A 13,152-nucleotide genomic window follows, 5' to 3' on the forward strand; every position below is an offset into this window, starting at 1 on the left:
AACTTGGTGTGAGAAAGTACATTTTGCCATCAACAAAAGCAATCAGCCTCACTGTAATGAACTTGTGGAAGAGGACCAAGGGCAGGTGCTTGTTTTAAATAAGATTGTGTTTCTTCTGGAGGATTTTCGAGGAGGAAAGTGAGAACTTTTCTAATCAGTCAGGTTCAGACACTTGGTCTTTATTCAGATAAGGCTTTGCTTATTCAACTCACCAATGTCTCTCTGATGAGCTGCGTAATCCACTTCGATTAACTATCAGTGCCTAATTTGGGGGGTACTCTGGTGAGAAGCTTCCAAACAATAAGCCACCTCATTTGCAAACTCTGAGCAATGTGACCACCAGGGTGGACATTGATTTGTATGGGCAGAAAGTAACCCCCCCCCAAACATCTTGAGAAAGTATATATACCAACTTTATGCCATTCATTGATTGATGGGGCTTGAGCTTTTTCCACTGTTAAAGCTTTCACACCTTATGTTAAACCATCCATGTCTTAACTATGGCTCAAGAAAACGCTCAAATGTTACGTTTTTTCTCCCCCCTGATCTTAAGCGAGGGTGACAAAGTAGCAATTAAAACCGAAGTGAGGTGTGTTGTGTATGTGAGTGCATATATTTTGTGTGTGTGTGTGTGTGTGTGTGTGTGTACCCCTGGATTGTCAGATCCTGTTAATTGCCCCATTCCTGCAGCGTTACATTTGTGACTCGCCTCACCACCCAACTGTCACTTCACTTCCATTATTTACCCATTCAAATGAGAAAAACATTTTCCATGTCGACATTAATGACTTGAAGGGGAAATATACCTAAACTAATTAAGCAGACTGACTCACCTCGTTCAGTGCTAGGACACTTATTGGGATATTATGAGTCCCCCCTCCCTCCTCTGCATCTCTGTTAATTACTGTAAAAGTCTGGTACTTTTCAAAAGTTTTTTCGCCGTTAGGTAAACAACTGCAGTGCGGTGCGGTGAGCAGCTGCTTTGTTTCTACCTATATGGCAGGATGGGACCTTTTTGTGCCTCTTTCTCCACTCTCCGATGTGATTATTGAAGTTTGGGGACGTCTCATGGGGAGGCTGACCAGGGTTCTCGACCTGGAACAAGGAGGAAATTGAATAATAAGAGCATTATGCCTTCATAGTCACTAGTTGTGGCATAGTCTTGCCTTGCTTACTGAGCCTGAGACTGATCAAGGTGAAGCTATGAAGTCCAATGGATGTGTCCACACACTACTAGAAGTGAGTTATTTATGATTAACTTTTCTAAGTTCACTGGTTTCAAACACACTAGTTTTTCCATTCTAGGCTGAAAGCTTTATGTCTTTAACTGATTTCAGGCTTTCTCTGCCTTGAATAGATTGACTGGACACATAGTATCCCTTCAGTAATAGAATCAACAGGGAAGGGTCAGAACTGAGTGGACCAATGCATAACCCATAAATATTATGGGCTTAACTCAGGCACATCTATTTTAATGGGAGCGTGTTAAATATAAATGCCCCTGAAAGACAGATCTACTCGGTGACTTGGAGCTCATGAATAAAGGCGACTGGACGGGTGTGAATGAAATGGTGATCTGAGCCCGACTCTTTGACTGATCTCTTCTTTCAGCCGCAGTGACTCCAACAGACACACCTGCTAAGCAAATTTATTTTACTCTATCCCCCCACCCACCCCCCAAATGCTCACGCCCATTTCCTCCCAGCAGTCCTTTTCAGAAAACTTCAAGACCAGCACTTTTCCCCCTTAAATCACATCACTTGATTTGCAAGCCTCACGCTTTTTAAAAGGCTGGCCTTTACAGAAATTAATCTTGGTGGTAAAAAAACGGACAGGGACAATTAATAGCGACGTTGTGGACACTGAGACACCCTATCCTGGCTATTGAGCCGCTGGTAAATTGGCAATTAGTGTGTAATTCATTGTAGTGTGAGGCATATATACATGTAAGAGGACTTTCATCTATTGTACGACTGGCTGCCAGTCCAATATCACCTAGGGCGAGTTTGTATTTCATTAACTCATAATTAACGGGCACAGGAATTATGTCTTTCTGTGGGGAAGAGAGACTGTGGATTTCCATTGTGAACCAATTTCTCATTATGGAACAGTAACTCCAAAGAAATCGTGGGACAACGGTTTGAAACCAGTCCCTAATTACTAACGGTGTGTTTCTGTCACTTTTGATGAGTTGTAAAATGTGAGGTGTGTGTGTAGCCTGTGTGTGTGTGTCCATATGTGTTAGAGAGATACATACTGTGTGTGTGTATGAGGGGTGAAATGGGATCAAATTGAGCCTAACATAGCTACTGGTACTTCTGACTGTCTTGAATTAACATGGACTTTCAACGGAGACAGGTTTTTTTTCTTAGTCACATTTACACATTCACACATTCACACGTGCGTTAACACGTGCCTTGACACTGGTCTTGACTTGACTGCAGTTCAATGTTAAACGACTTCAGTGGGCAAATGCTCACCTTCAATGGCCACTGGCAGGCTGGAGAAGTGTGCTCTTCACGGATGAATCCTGGTTTCAACTGTACCGGGCAGATGGCAGACAGCGTGTATGGCGTTGTGTGGGTGTGCGGCTTGCTGATGTCAACATCGTGCCCCATGGTGATGTGGTATGGTCAGGCATAAGCTACGGATAACGAACACAATGACATTTTACCGATGGCAATTTGAATGCATAGAGATACCGTGATGAGATCCTGAGGCCCATTATCATGCTGTTCATCTGCCGCCATCACCTCATGTTTCAGCATGATAATGCACGGCCCCATGTCACAAGGACTTGTACACAATTCCTGGAAGCTGAAAATGTTCCAGTTCTTCCATGGCCTGCATACTCATCAGACATGTCACCCATTGAACATGTTTGGGATGCTCTGGATCGACATATACGATAGCGAGTACCAGTTCCCGCCAATATCCAGAAATTTTGAACAGCCATTGAAGAGGAGTGGGACAACATTGTACAGGCCACAACTGACAACCTGATCAACTCTATGCGAAGGAGATGTGGCAAATGGTGGTCACACCAGATACTGACTGGTTTTCTGATCCACACCCCTACATTTTTTAAAGGTATCTGTGACCAATAGATGCATATCTGTATTCCCAGTCATGTGAAATCCATCGATTAGGGCCTAATGAATTTATTTCAATTAACACATTTCCGTATATGAACTCTAACTCAGTCAAGTCTTTGAAATTGTTGCATGTTGCGTTTATATCTTTGTTCAGAGCAGTTTAGTGCCAATAAAAATGATTAAATATGTGTAAAGATATTTGTATAATTTGCTGATCTTTCTTATATCTCTCAGATATAGGCCAGACACTTCAAAACAAACTTACATTTTGATTTATATTTTGACTATTATAATTTTCCATGCGTTTCTATGGGCTAATAGCAGTAAGGCCAAATTCAATGTTGCATCAAATTATTTTTGTATATATATATTTTTTTATCCCTAAACGGGGCTTAAAATTCAAATGCACCAGCAACATGATCCTTGGTACGACAATCTTAAAACAATTCCCCCACTGCTCTTGATCCGTTTCAGCTACGAACATCGCCCCAACGTTGACATGTGCAGACTGACTCAACTTACAGTGCCTTGCAAATGTATTTATCCCCCTTGGTGTTTTTCTATTTTGTTGCATTACAACCTGTAATTTAAATGGATTTTTATCGCCAAAAGGCATGTGGGAGTCTCCCTAAACATATGGAAGAAGGTACTCTGGACAGATGAGACTAAAATTTAGCTTTTTGGCCATCAAGGAAAACGCTATGTCTGGCGCAAACCCAACACCTCTCATCACCCCGAGAACACCATCCCCACAGTGAAGCATGGTGGTGGCAGCATCATGCTGTGGGGATGATTTTCATAGGCAGGGACTGGGAAACTGGTCAGAATTGAAGGAATGATGGATGGCGCTAAATACAGGGAAATCCTTGAGGGAAACCTGTTTAAGTCTTCCAGAGATTTGAGACTGGGACGGAGGTTCACCTTCCAGCAGGACAATGACCCTAAGCATACCGCTAAAGCAACACTCGAGTGGTTTAAGGGAAAACATTTAAATGTATTGGAATGGCCTAGTCAAAGCCCAGACCTCAATCCAATTGAGAATCTGTGGTATGACTTAAAGATTGCTGTACACCAGCGGAACCCATCCAACTTGAAGGAGCTGGAGCAGTTTTGCCTTGAAGAATGGGCAATGTAATGGGCTACCATTCCTACTTCATACACTAAAATCTTGTTGTATCCCCATTCATTTCAATAGCGCAATGCAGGCTTCAACATGCTAAACTGAAATCACGGCCACAAAACTTTCAGAATGTTCAAAAAGCTCTTAAAAACACTTATGGCTTATGATGATAATATACTCACTCTAGCTTACTATACTAGCCCACTATAACCCGCAATAATAACTCCACACCTACAAATCACCCCAAAATAGCTCACTATAACTAGCCTATTAAAACCCTATTACTACCATTACTGCTGCCGTCACTACCACTACCACTACTACTACTACCAGTACTATTTCACATCCATAAATACTTCAAGACTAGCAAGCACACCACATTTACTTTATTAAATGTCCTTTTCTAGTTCATGTTAATCATGCCTTGTTTTTTTTATTCACATCGATAAATGCACATGCTCTTTGTCTATTGGTTTTAAGGAAACACTTTACTTGACACCCAGCGTCATAACACGTTATGACACGGTCATAACTTGTCATAATATGGTCATAACACTGTCATGACCCATATATTTACACCTGATATATTACATTATTTTATGGCTGCTTATGACACCTACAGTGAGGGAAAAAAGTATTTGATCCCCTGCTGATTTTGTATGTTTGCCCACTGACAAAGACATGATCAGTCTATAATTTTAATGGTAGGTTTATTTGAACAGTGAGAGACAGAATAACAACAAAAAAATCCAGAAAAACGCATGCCAAACATTTTATAAATTGATTTCCATTTTAATGAGGTGTCACGCCCTGGCTCTGGGGACTCTGAAATGTTGAGCCAGGGTGTGTAGTTTCTGTGTTATTTTCTATGTTGATGTGCTAGATCGTTTAGATCTATGTTGGCCAGGGTGGTTCCCAATCAGAGGCAGCTGTATCTTGTTGTCTCTGATTGGGGACCATACTTAGGCAGCCTGTTTGGCACTAGTCGGTGTGGGATCTTGTTCCGTTAAGGTTTGTTTTGTGTAACCTAGGACTTCACGTATCGTTTGTTTGTTGTTTTGTGTCGTGTTAAGTACGTAATAAAATGTACGCTTATCACGCTGCGCCTTGGTTCCACTAATCTTTAAACGAGCGTGACAGAAGATCCCACCAAAAGAGGACCAAGCAGCGTGTCCAGGAACAGACAGCCTGGACCTGGGAGGAGATCCAGGACGGGAAGGGATCCTGGACTTGGGAGGAGATTCAGGCCGGAATGGATCGCCGTCCTTGGGAGGAGACTGTGGAGGCGCGCTATAGAGAGGAGCAGCGGCAACGCAGAGGGTACCGGCCGAGGAGGAAGCCCGAGAGAGAGCCCCAAGAAATGTTTGGGGGGGGGCTAAAAGGGTGGTTGGCGGAGCCTAGGGTTAGAGCAGAGCCAACTCCCCATACTCAGGCTAGGAAGCGTGTGACTGGGCAGGCTCCATGTAATGCGGAGCCACGTACTGTGCCGCGAGTGTTCCGGCACAGTCCTGTACGTCCTGTGCTAGCACCACGCACGTGTTGTGCAAAGATGGGCATTCAGCCAGGACGGGGTGTGCCGGCTCAACGCTCGTGGTCTCCAGTACGCCTCCTCGGTCCCGTTTATCCTGCGCCAGTGCCACGTGCTGTAGCGCCAGTACGAGTGCACAGCCCCGTACGTCCTGTGCTGATGCCTCACACGTATTGTGTGGAAGTAGGCATTCAGCCAGGACGGGTTGTGTCAGCTCTTCGCTCCAGACCTCCAGTCCGCCTCCACAGTCCAGCCCGGCCTGTTCCTGCTCCCCGCACCAAGCCAGTGGTGCGTGTTCCCAGTCCAGCCCGGCCTGTTCCTGCTCCCCGCACCAAGCCAGTGGTGCGTGTCCACAGTCCGGCCCGGCCCGTTCCGGCTCTCCGCACCAAGCCAGTGGTGCGTGTTCCCAGTCCAGCCCGGCCCGTTCCTGCTCCCCGCACCAAGCCAATGGTGCGTGTCGCCAGCCCGGTCCGGCCTGTTCCTGCTCCCCGCACCAAGCCAGTGGTGCGCGTCGTCAGCCCGGTCCGGCCCGTTCCTGCTACCCGCACCAAGCCAGTGGTGCGTGTTCCCAGTCCAGCCCGGCCCGTTCCTGCTCCCCGCACCAAGCCAATGGTGCGTGTCGCCAGCCCGGTCCGGCCTGTTCCTGCTCCCCGCACCAAGCCAGTGGTGCGCGTCGTCAGCCCGGTCCGGCCTGTTCCTGTCCCTCGCGCCAAGGCAGTGGTGCGCGTCACCAGCCCGGTCTGGCCCGTTCCTGCTCCCCGCACCAAGCCAGGGGTGCGCGTCGTCAGCCCGGTCCGGCCCTTTCCTGCCCCTTGCACCAAGCCAGTGGTGCGCGTCGCCAGCCCGGTCCGGCCTGTTCCTGCTCCCCGCACCAAGCCAGTGGTGCGCGTCGTCAGCCCGGTCCGGCCCGTTCCTGCTCCCCGCACCAAGCCAGTGGTGCGCGTCGCCAGCCCGGTCTGGCCCATTCCTGCTCCCCGCACCAAGCCAGGGGTGCGCTTCGTCAGCCCGGTCCGGCCCGTTCCTGCTCCCCGCACCAAGCCAGTGGTGCGTGTGTCCAGTCCGGCACGGCCCGTGCGAGTTCCACCGGTGCCTGGTCCGGCACCGGTCAGCTGCTCTACTCTGGAGCCAGAGCAATCCGCTCCACCGGGGTCCGGTCCAACTCCAGTCAGCGGATCCACTCCGGAGCCAGAGCAATCCGCTCCACCTGTGTCCAGTCCAGCTCCGGCCAGCGGCTCCAGTCCGGAGCCTGTACGGTTTGATACATCGTCGTCGGGTCCAGCTCCAGTCAGCGGTGCCAGACCAGATCAGGGGCGCAACGGGGAGGTGGAGAGAAAGTGGTGGTCACGCCCGGAGCCGGATCCGCCTCCGAGGCGGAATGCCCACCCGGCCCCTACCCTGTTGTGTTTGTGTGGCGCGGTCGCAGTCCACGCCATTGGGGGGGTGGGGGTACTGTCACACCCTGGCACTGGGGACTCTGAAATGTTGAGCCAGGGTGTGTAGTTTCTGTGTTATTTTCCATGTTGATGTGCTAGATCATTTAGATCTATGTTGGCCAGGGTGGTTCCCAATCAGAGGCAGCTGTATCTCGTTGTCTCTGATTGGGGACAATACTTAGGCAGCCTGTTTGGCACTAGTCGGTGTGGGATCTTGTTCCGTTAAGGTTTGTTTTGTGTAACCTAGGACTTCACGTATCGTTTGTTTGTTGTTTTGTGTCGTGTTAAGTACGTAATAAAATGTATGCTTATCACGCTGCGCCTTGGTTCAACAAATCTTTAAACGATCGTGACATGAGGGAATTAAGTATTTGACCCCTCTGCAAAACATGACTTAGTACTTGGTGGCAAACCCTTGTTGGCAATCACAGAGGTCAGACGTTTCTTGTAGTTGGCCACCAGGTTTGCACACATCTCAGGAGGGATTTTGTTCCACTCCTCTTTGCAGATCTTCTCCAAGTCATTAAGGTTTGAGGCTGACGTTTGGCAACTCGAACCTTCAGCTCCCTCCACAGATTTTCTATGGGATTAAGGTCTGTAGACAGGCTAGGCCACTCCAGGACCTTAATGTGCTTCTTCTTGAGCCACTCCTTTGTTGCCTTGGCCATGTGTTTTGGGTCATTGTCATGCTGGAATACCCATCCACGACCCATTTTCAATGCCCTGGCTGAGGGAAGGAGGTTCTCACCCAAGATTTGACGGTACATGGCCCCGTCCATCGTCCCTTTGATGCGGTGAAGTTGTCCTGTCCCCTTAGCAGAAAAACACCCCCAAAGCATAATGTTTCCACCTCCATGTTTGATGGTGGGGATGGTGTTCTTGGGGTCATACGCAGCATTCCTCCTCCTCCAAACACGGCGAGTTGAGTTGATGCCAAAGAGCTCCATTTTGGTCTCATCTGACCAGAACACTTTCACCCAGTTCTCCTCTGAATCATTCAGATGTTCATTGGCAAACTTCAGACGGGCCTGAATATGTGCTTTCTTGAGCAGGGGGACCATGCAAACGCTGCAGGATTTCAGTCCTTCACGGCGTAGTGTGTTACCAATTGTTTTCTTGGTGACTATGGTCCCAGCTGCCTTGATATCATTGACAAGATCCTCCCGTGTAGTTCTGGGCTGATTCCTCACCGTTCTCATGACCATTGCAACTCCACGAGGTGAGATCTTGCATGGAGCCCCAGGCCGAGGGAGATTGACAGTCCTTCTGTGTTTCCTCCAATTGCGAATAATCGCACCAACTGTTGTCACCTTTGCACCAAGCTGCTTGGCGATGGTCTTGTAGCCCATTCCAGCCTTGTGTAGGTCTACAATGTTGTCCCTGACATCCTTGGAGAGCTCTTTGGTCTTCGCCATGGTGGAGAGTTTGGAATCTGATTGATTGATTGCTTCTGTGGACAGGTGTCTTTTATACAGGTAACAAACTGAGATTAGGAGCACTCCCTTTAAGAGTGTGCTCCTAATCTCAGCTCGTTACCTGTATAAAAGACACCTCGGAGCCAGAAATCTTTCTGATTGAGAGGGGATCAAATACTTATTTCCCTCATTAAAATGCAAATCAATTTATAACATTTTTGACATGTGTTTTTCTGGATTTTTTTGTTGTTATTCTGTCTCTCACTGTTCAAATAAACCTACCATTAAAATTATAGACTGATCATTTCTTTGTCAGTGGGCAAACGTACAAAATCAGCAGGGGATCAAATACTTTTTTCCCTAAATGTGTCAAAACCCACATTTGTGTCAAATGTGTTTAACTCTGCCAAGAATTGTCCTTTCGTTTGAATGTTTGTGTCTTAAATCCTTTGTTGATGTTGTAATTAATTATTTACATTCATATTTTAAATAACTTGACACTTTCATGAAGCATTTTAACCATCCTGTGTCACTTTACTTGGACTAAGAAAATATACTTTATGACACTGTCAAGAAGCATTATGACCATCCTGTGTCACTTTACTTGGACTAAAAAAATACACTTTGACACTGTCAAGAAGCATTATTAACATCATCATTTCTGCCAGATAGGCCTATCACATGCATGCCATCATGTCAGTCACCAGTCAAAAAGAGGGTGTCTTGTCGTGCTCCTAAAATCTGCTGCTGCATTCATCCTAGTCATCAGCAACAGAGCATTGGGGTTGGTGCATGTCTGACTTCAATGTGTGCGGAATTATAATGCTAATTGAATATGGTCAATTTCAGAAAATGTTATTTAACATAAACATGCTGTTGACAAGTAGGCTATGATGAAATGGAATGTTTTGCCTTGTGTGGTACTGTAGGTTTTGTGGGTTTTGACATTCTTTCTGGTTATAACCTATTTCGGCAAGACAGATCTTTCAAAGTTGGTGGAATGGCAATCTTTACCAAGGAACACCTTCAGTACTTGGTTGTCTCCATCAAGTCTGTCCCCAGACAATTTGATTTGCTGGTTTTAAGCATTAAACTTTCAAATAGCTTTGTTGACTGTTGCTGGGTGTTTTCATCAACCATCAGCACCGGCCTGTACCCTACCTGCCCTAAGCTTTCTCCTGGCCCCTTACACTATGTCTGAATTTCTCCTACTAGGTGACCTAAACTGGGACATGCTTAAACCACCTGACCAAGTCCTAAAGCAATGGGACTCCCTAAATCTTTCTCAGATTATTACCAATCCCACAAGGTATGACTCCAAACACCCAGAAAAGGCTACTCTCCTAGATGTTATCCTCACAAATAATCCTGATAGGTATCAGTCTGGTGTTTTCTGTTAATGACCTTAGTGATCACTGTTTTACAGCCTGTGTTCATAATCTCTCCCTCAACGTGCTCAAGACAAAGGAGATGATTGTGGACTACAGGAAAAAAAAGAGGACTGAGCACGCCCCCATTCTCATCGACGGGACTGTAGTGGAACAGGTTGAGAGCTTCAAGTTCCTTGGTGTCCACATCACCAACAAACTATCATTGTCCAAACACACCAAGACAGTCGTGAAGAGGGCACAACAAAGCCTATTCCCCCTCAGGAGACTGAAAAGATTTGGCATGGGTTTCAGATCCTCAAAAAGTTATACAGCTACACCATCGAGAGCATCCTGACTGGTTGCATCACCGCCTGGTATGGCAACTGCTCGGCCTCCGACCGCAAGGCACTACAGAGGGTAGTGCATACGGCCCAGTACATCACTGGGGCCAAGCTTCCTGCCATCCAGGACCTCTATACCAGGCGGTGTCAGAGGAAGGCCCTAAAAATGATCAAAGACTCAAGCCTCCCTAGTCATAGACTGTTCTCTCTGCAACTGCACGGCAAGCGGTACCGGAGCGCCAAGTCTAGGTCCAAAAGGTTTTTAACAGCTTCTACCCCGAAGCCATAAGACTCCTGAACAGCTAATCATGGCTACCCAGACTATTTGTATTGCCCCCACCCCACCCCACCCCACCCCAACCCCCTATTTTATGATGCTGCTACTCTGTTGATTATTTATGCATAGTCACTTTAACTATACCCACATGTACATATTACCTCAATTACCTCGACTAACCGGTGCCCCCGCACATTGACTCTGTACCGGTACCCCCTGTATATAACCTCCCTACTGTTATTTTATTTTACTGCTGCTCTTTAATTATTTGCTGTTTTTATTTTTTTTCTTAAACTGCATTGTTGGTTATGGGCTTGTAAGTAAGCATTTCACTGTAATGTCTACACCTGTTGTATTCGGCACATGTGGCAAATACAATTTGATTTGATTTGATTTAATGTCTGCTTAGTGAAACGACCTGCCCTGGTCTGTCATAGACGCTTGCTAAAATATGTTAATGAGCAAGCCTTCCTTCATGACCTGGCCTCTGTAAATTGGTATAGAATCAGCTTGATCCCCTCTGTCGAAGACGCTTGGACCTTCTTTTTTAACATTTTCAGTGGTATTGTTAACAAACACACCCCCATAAAGAAAATTTGAATTATAAACAGGTTCAGCCCCTGGTTGGACCGTGATCTGGCAGAGTTACTCCACCTCAAGAATTCAATTTGGCGAAAGGCTTGGCACATGCATACTCAGGCTGACTGGCTCTCGTTCAGGCAAATGTGAAATAAGTGCACTCAGGCTATCCGGAAGGCCAAAGTTAGTTACTTTGTTTCTCCCTGCAGGCAGTCACTGAGTCTGAGGTGCTAAAGGAGCTCCTTAAACTTGACCCCTTTCTTCTTTAAGGTTGCAGTCCCTATCATTGCCAAGTCTGTCTCTGACCCTTTTAACCTGCCTATGCTCTCTGGGGAGGTTCCCATTGATTGGAAGGCAGCCACGGTGCATCCTTTATTTAAAGGGGAGATCAAGCTGATCCTAACTGTTATAGGCCAAATTATATTTTGCCCTGTTTATCAAAAGTGTTGGAAACACTTGTCAATAATCAACTGACTGGCTTTCTTGATGTCTATAGTATTCTCTCTGGTATGCAATCTGGTTTCCGCTCAGGTTATGGATGTGTCACTGCAACCTTAAAGGTCCTAAATGATGTCACCATTGCCCTTGATTCTAAGCAATGTTGTGCTGCTGTTGTTATTGACTTGGCCAAAGCTTTTGATACGGTAGACCATTCCATTCTTGTGGGCCGGCAAAGGAGTATTGGTGTCTCTGAAGGGTCTTTGGTCTGGCTTGCTAACTACCTCTCTCAAAGAGCGCAGTATCTAAAGTCAGAACATCTGCTGTTTCAGCCACTGCCTGTCACCAAGGGAGTACCTCAAGGCTCGATCCTAGGCCCCATGCTCTTCTCAATTTACATCAACAACATAGCTTAGGCAGTAGGAAGCTCTCTCATCCATTTATATGCAGATGATACAGTCTTACACTCAGCTGGCCCCTACCCGGATTTTGTGTTAAACACTGTACAACAAAGCTTTCTTAGTGTCCAACAAGCTTTCTCTGTCCTTTACCTTGTTCTGAACACCTCCAAAACAAAGGACATGTGGTTTGGTAAGAAGAATTCCCCTCTCCCCACCGGTGTGATTACTACCTCTGAGGGTTTAGAGCTTGAGGTAGTCACCTCATACAAGTACTTTGGAGTATGGCTAGATGGTACACTGTCCTTCTCTCAGCACATATCAAAGCTGCAGGCTTAAATCTAGACTTGGTTTCCTCTATTGTAATCACTCCTCTTTCACCCCAGCTGCCAAACTAACCCTGATTCAGATGACCATCCTACCCATGCTACATTACGGAGATGTAATTTATAGATCGACAGGTAAGGGTGCTCTCTAGTGCCTAGATGTTCTTTACCATTTGGCCATCAAATTTTCCACCAATGCTCCTTATAGGACACATCACTGCACTCTATACTCCTCTGTAAACTGGTCATCTCTGTATACCCGTCACAAGACCCACTGGTTGATGCTTATTTATAAAACCCTCTTAGGCCTCACTCCCTCCTATCTGAGATACCTACTGCAGCCCTCATCCTCCACAACACCCGTTCTGCCAGTCACATTCTGTTAAAGGTCCACAAAGCACACACATACCTGGGTCGCTCCTCTTTTCAGTTTGCTACAGCTAGCGACTGGAACGAGCTGCAAAAAAAACTCAAACTGGACAGTTTTATCTCCATGTCTTCATTCAAAGACTCTTTTGGTAGGCCGTCATTGTAAATAAGAATTTGTTCTTAACTGACTTTGCATAGTTAAATGAAGGTTAAAATTTTTTTTTTAAATGTAGGTGTCATAACCAGCCATAAAGTAACTACTTTAGTAGGTTTTGTGGGTTATGACAATCTTATGTAGGTGTAATAACCTGCCATAAAATAACACAATATATGTCACAACAGGTGTAAATATATGTGTCATGATAGTGTTATGACCATATTATGACAGGCTATGACAAGTTATGTCATCTGTTATGACTTATTATGACATGGTTATGACTGTGTTATTACGCTGGGCAAAGAA

This window comes from Coregonus clupeaformis, chromosome 39, assembly GCF_020615455.1.
Source record: "Coregonus clupeaformis isolate EN_2021a chromosome 39, ASM2061545v1, whole genome shotgun sequence".
NCBI lineage: Eukaryota > Metazoa > Chordata > Actinopteri > Salmoniformes > Salmonidae > Coregonus > Coregonus clupeaformis.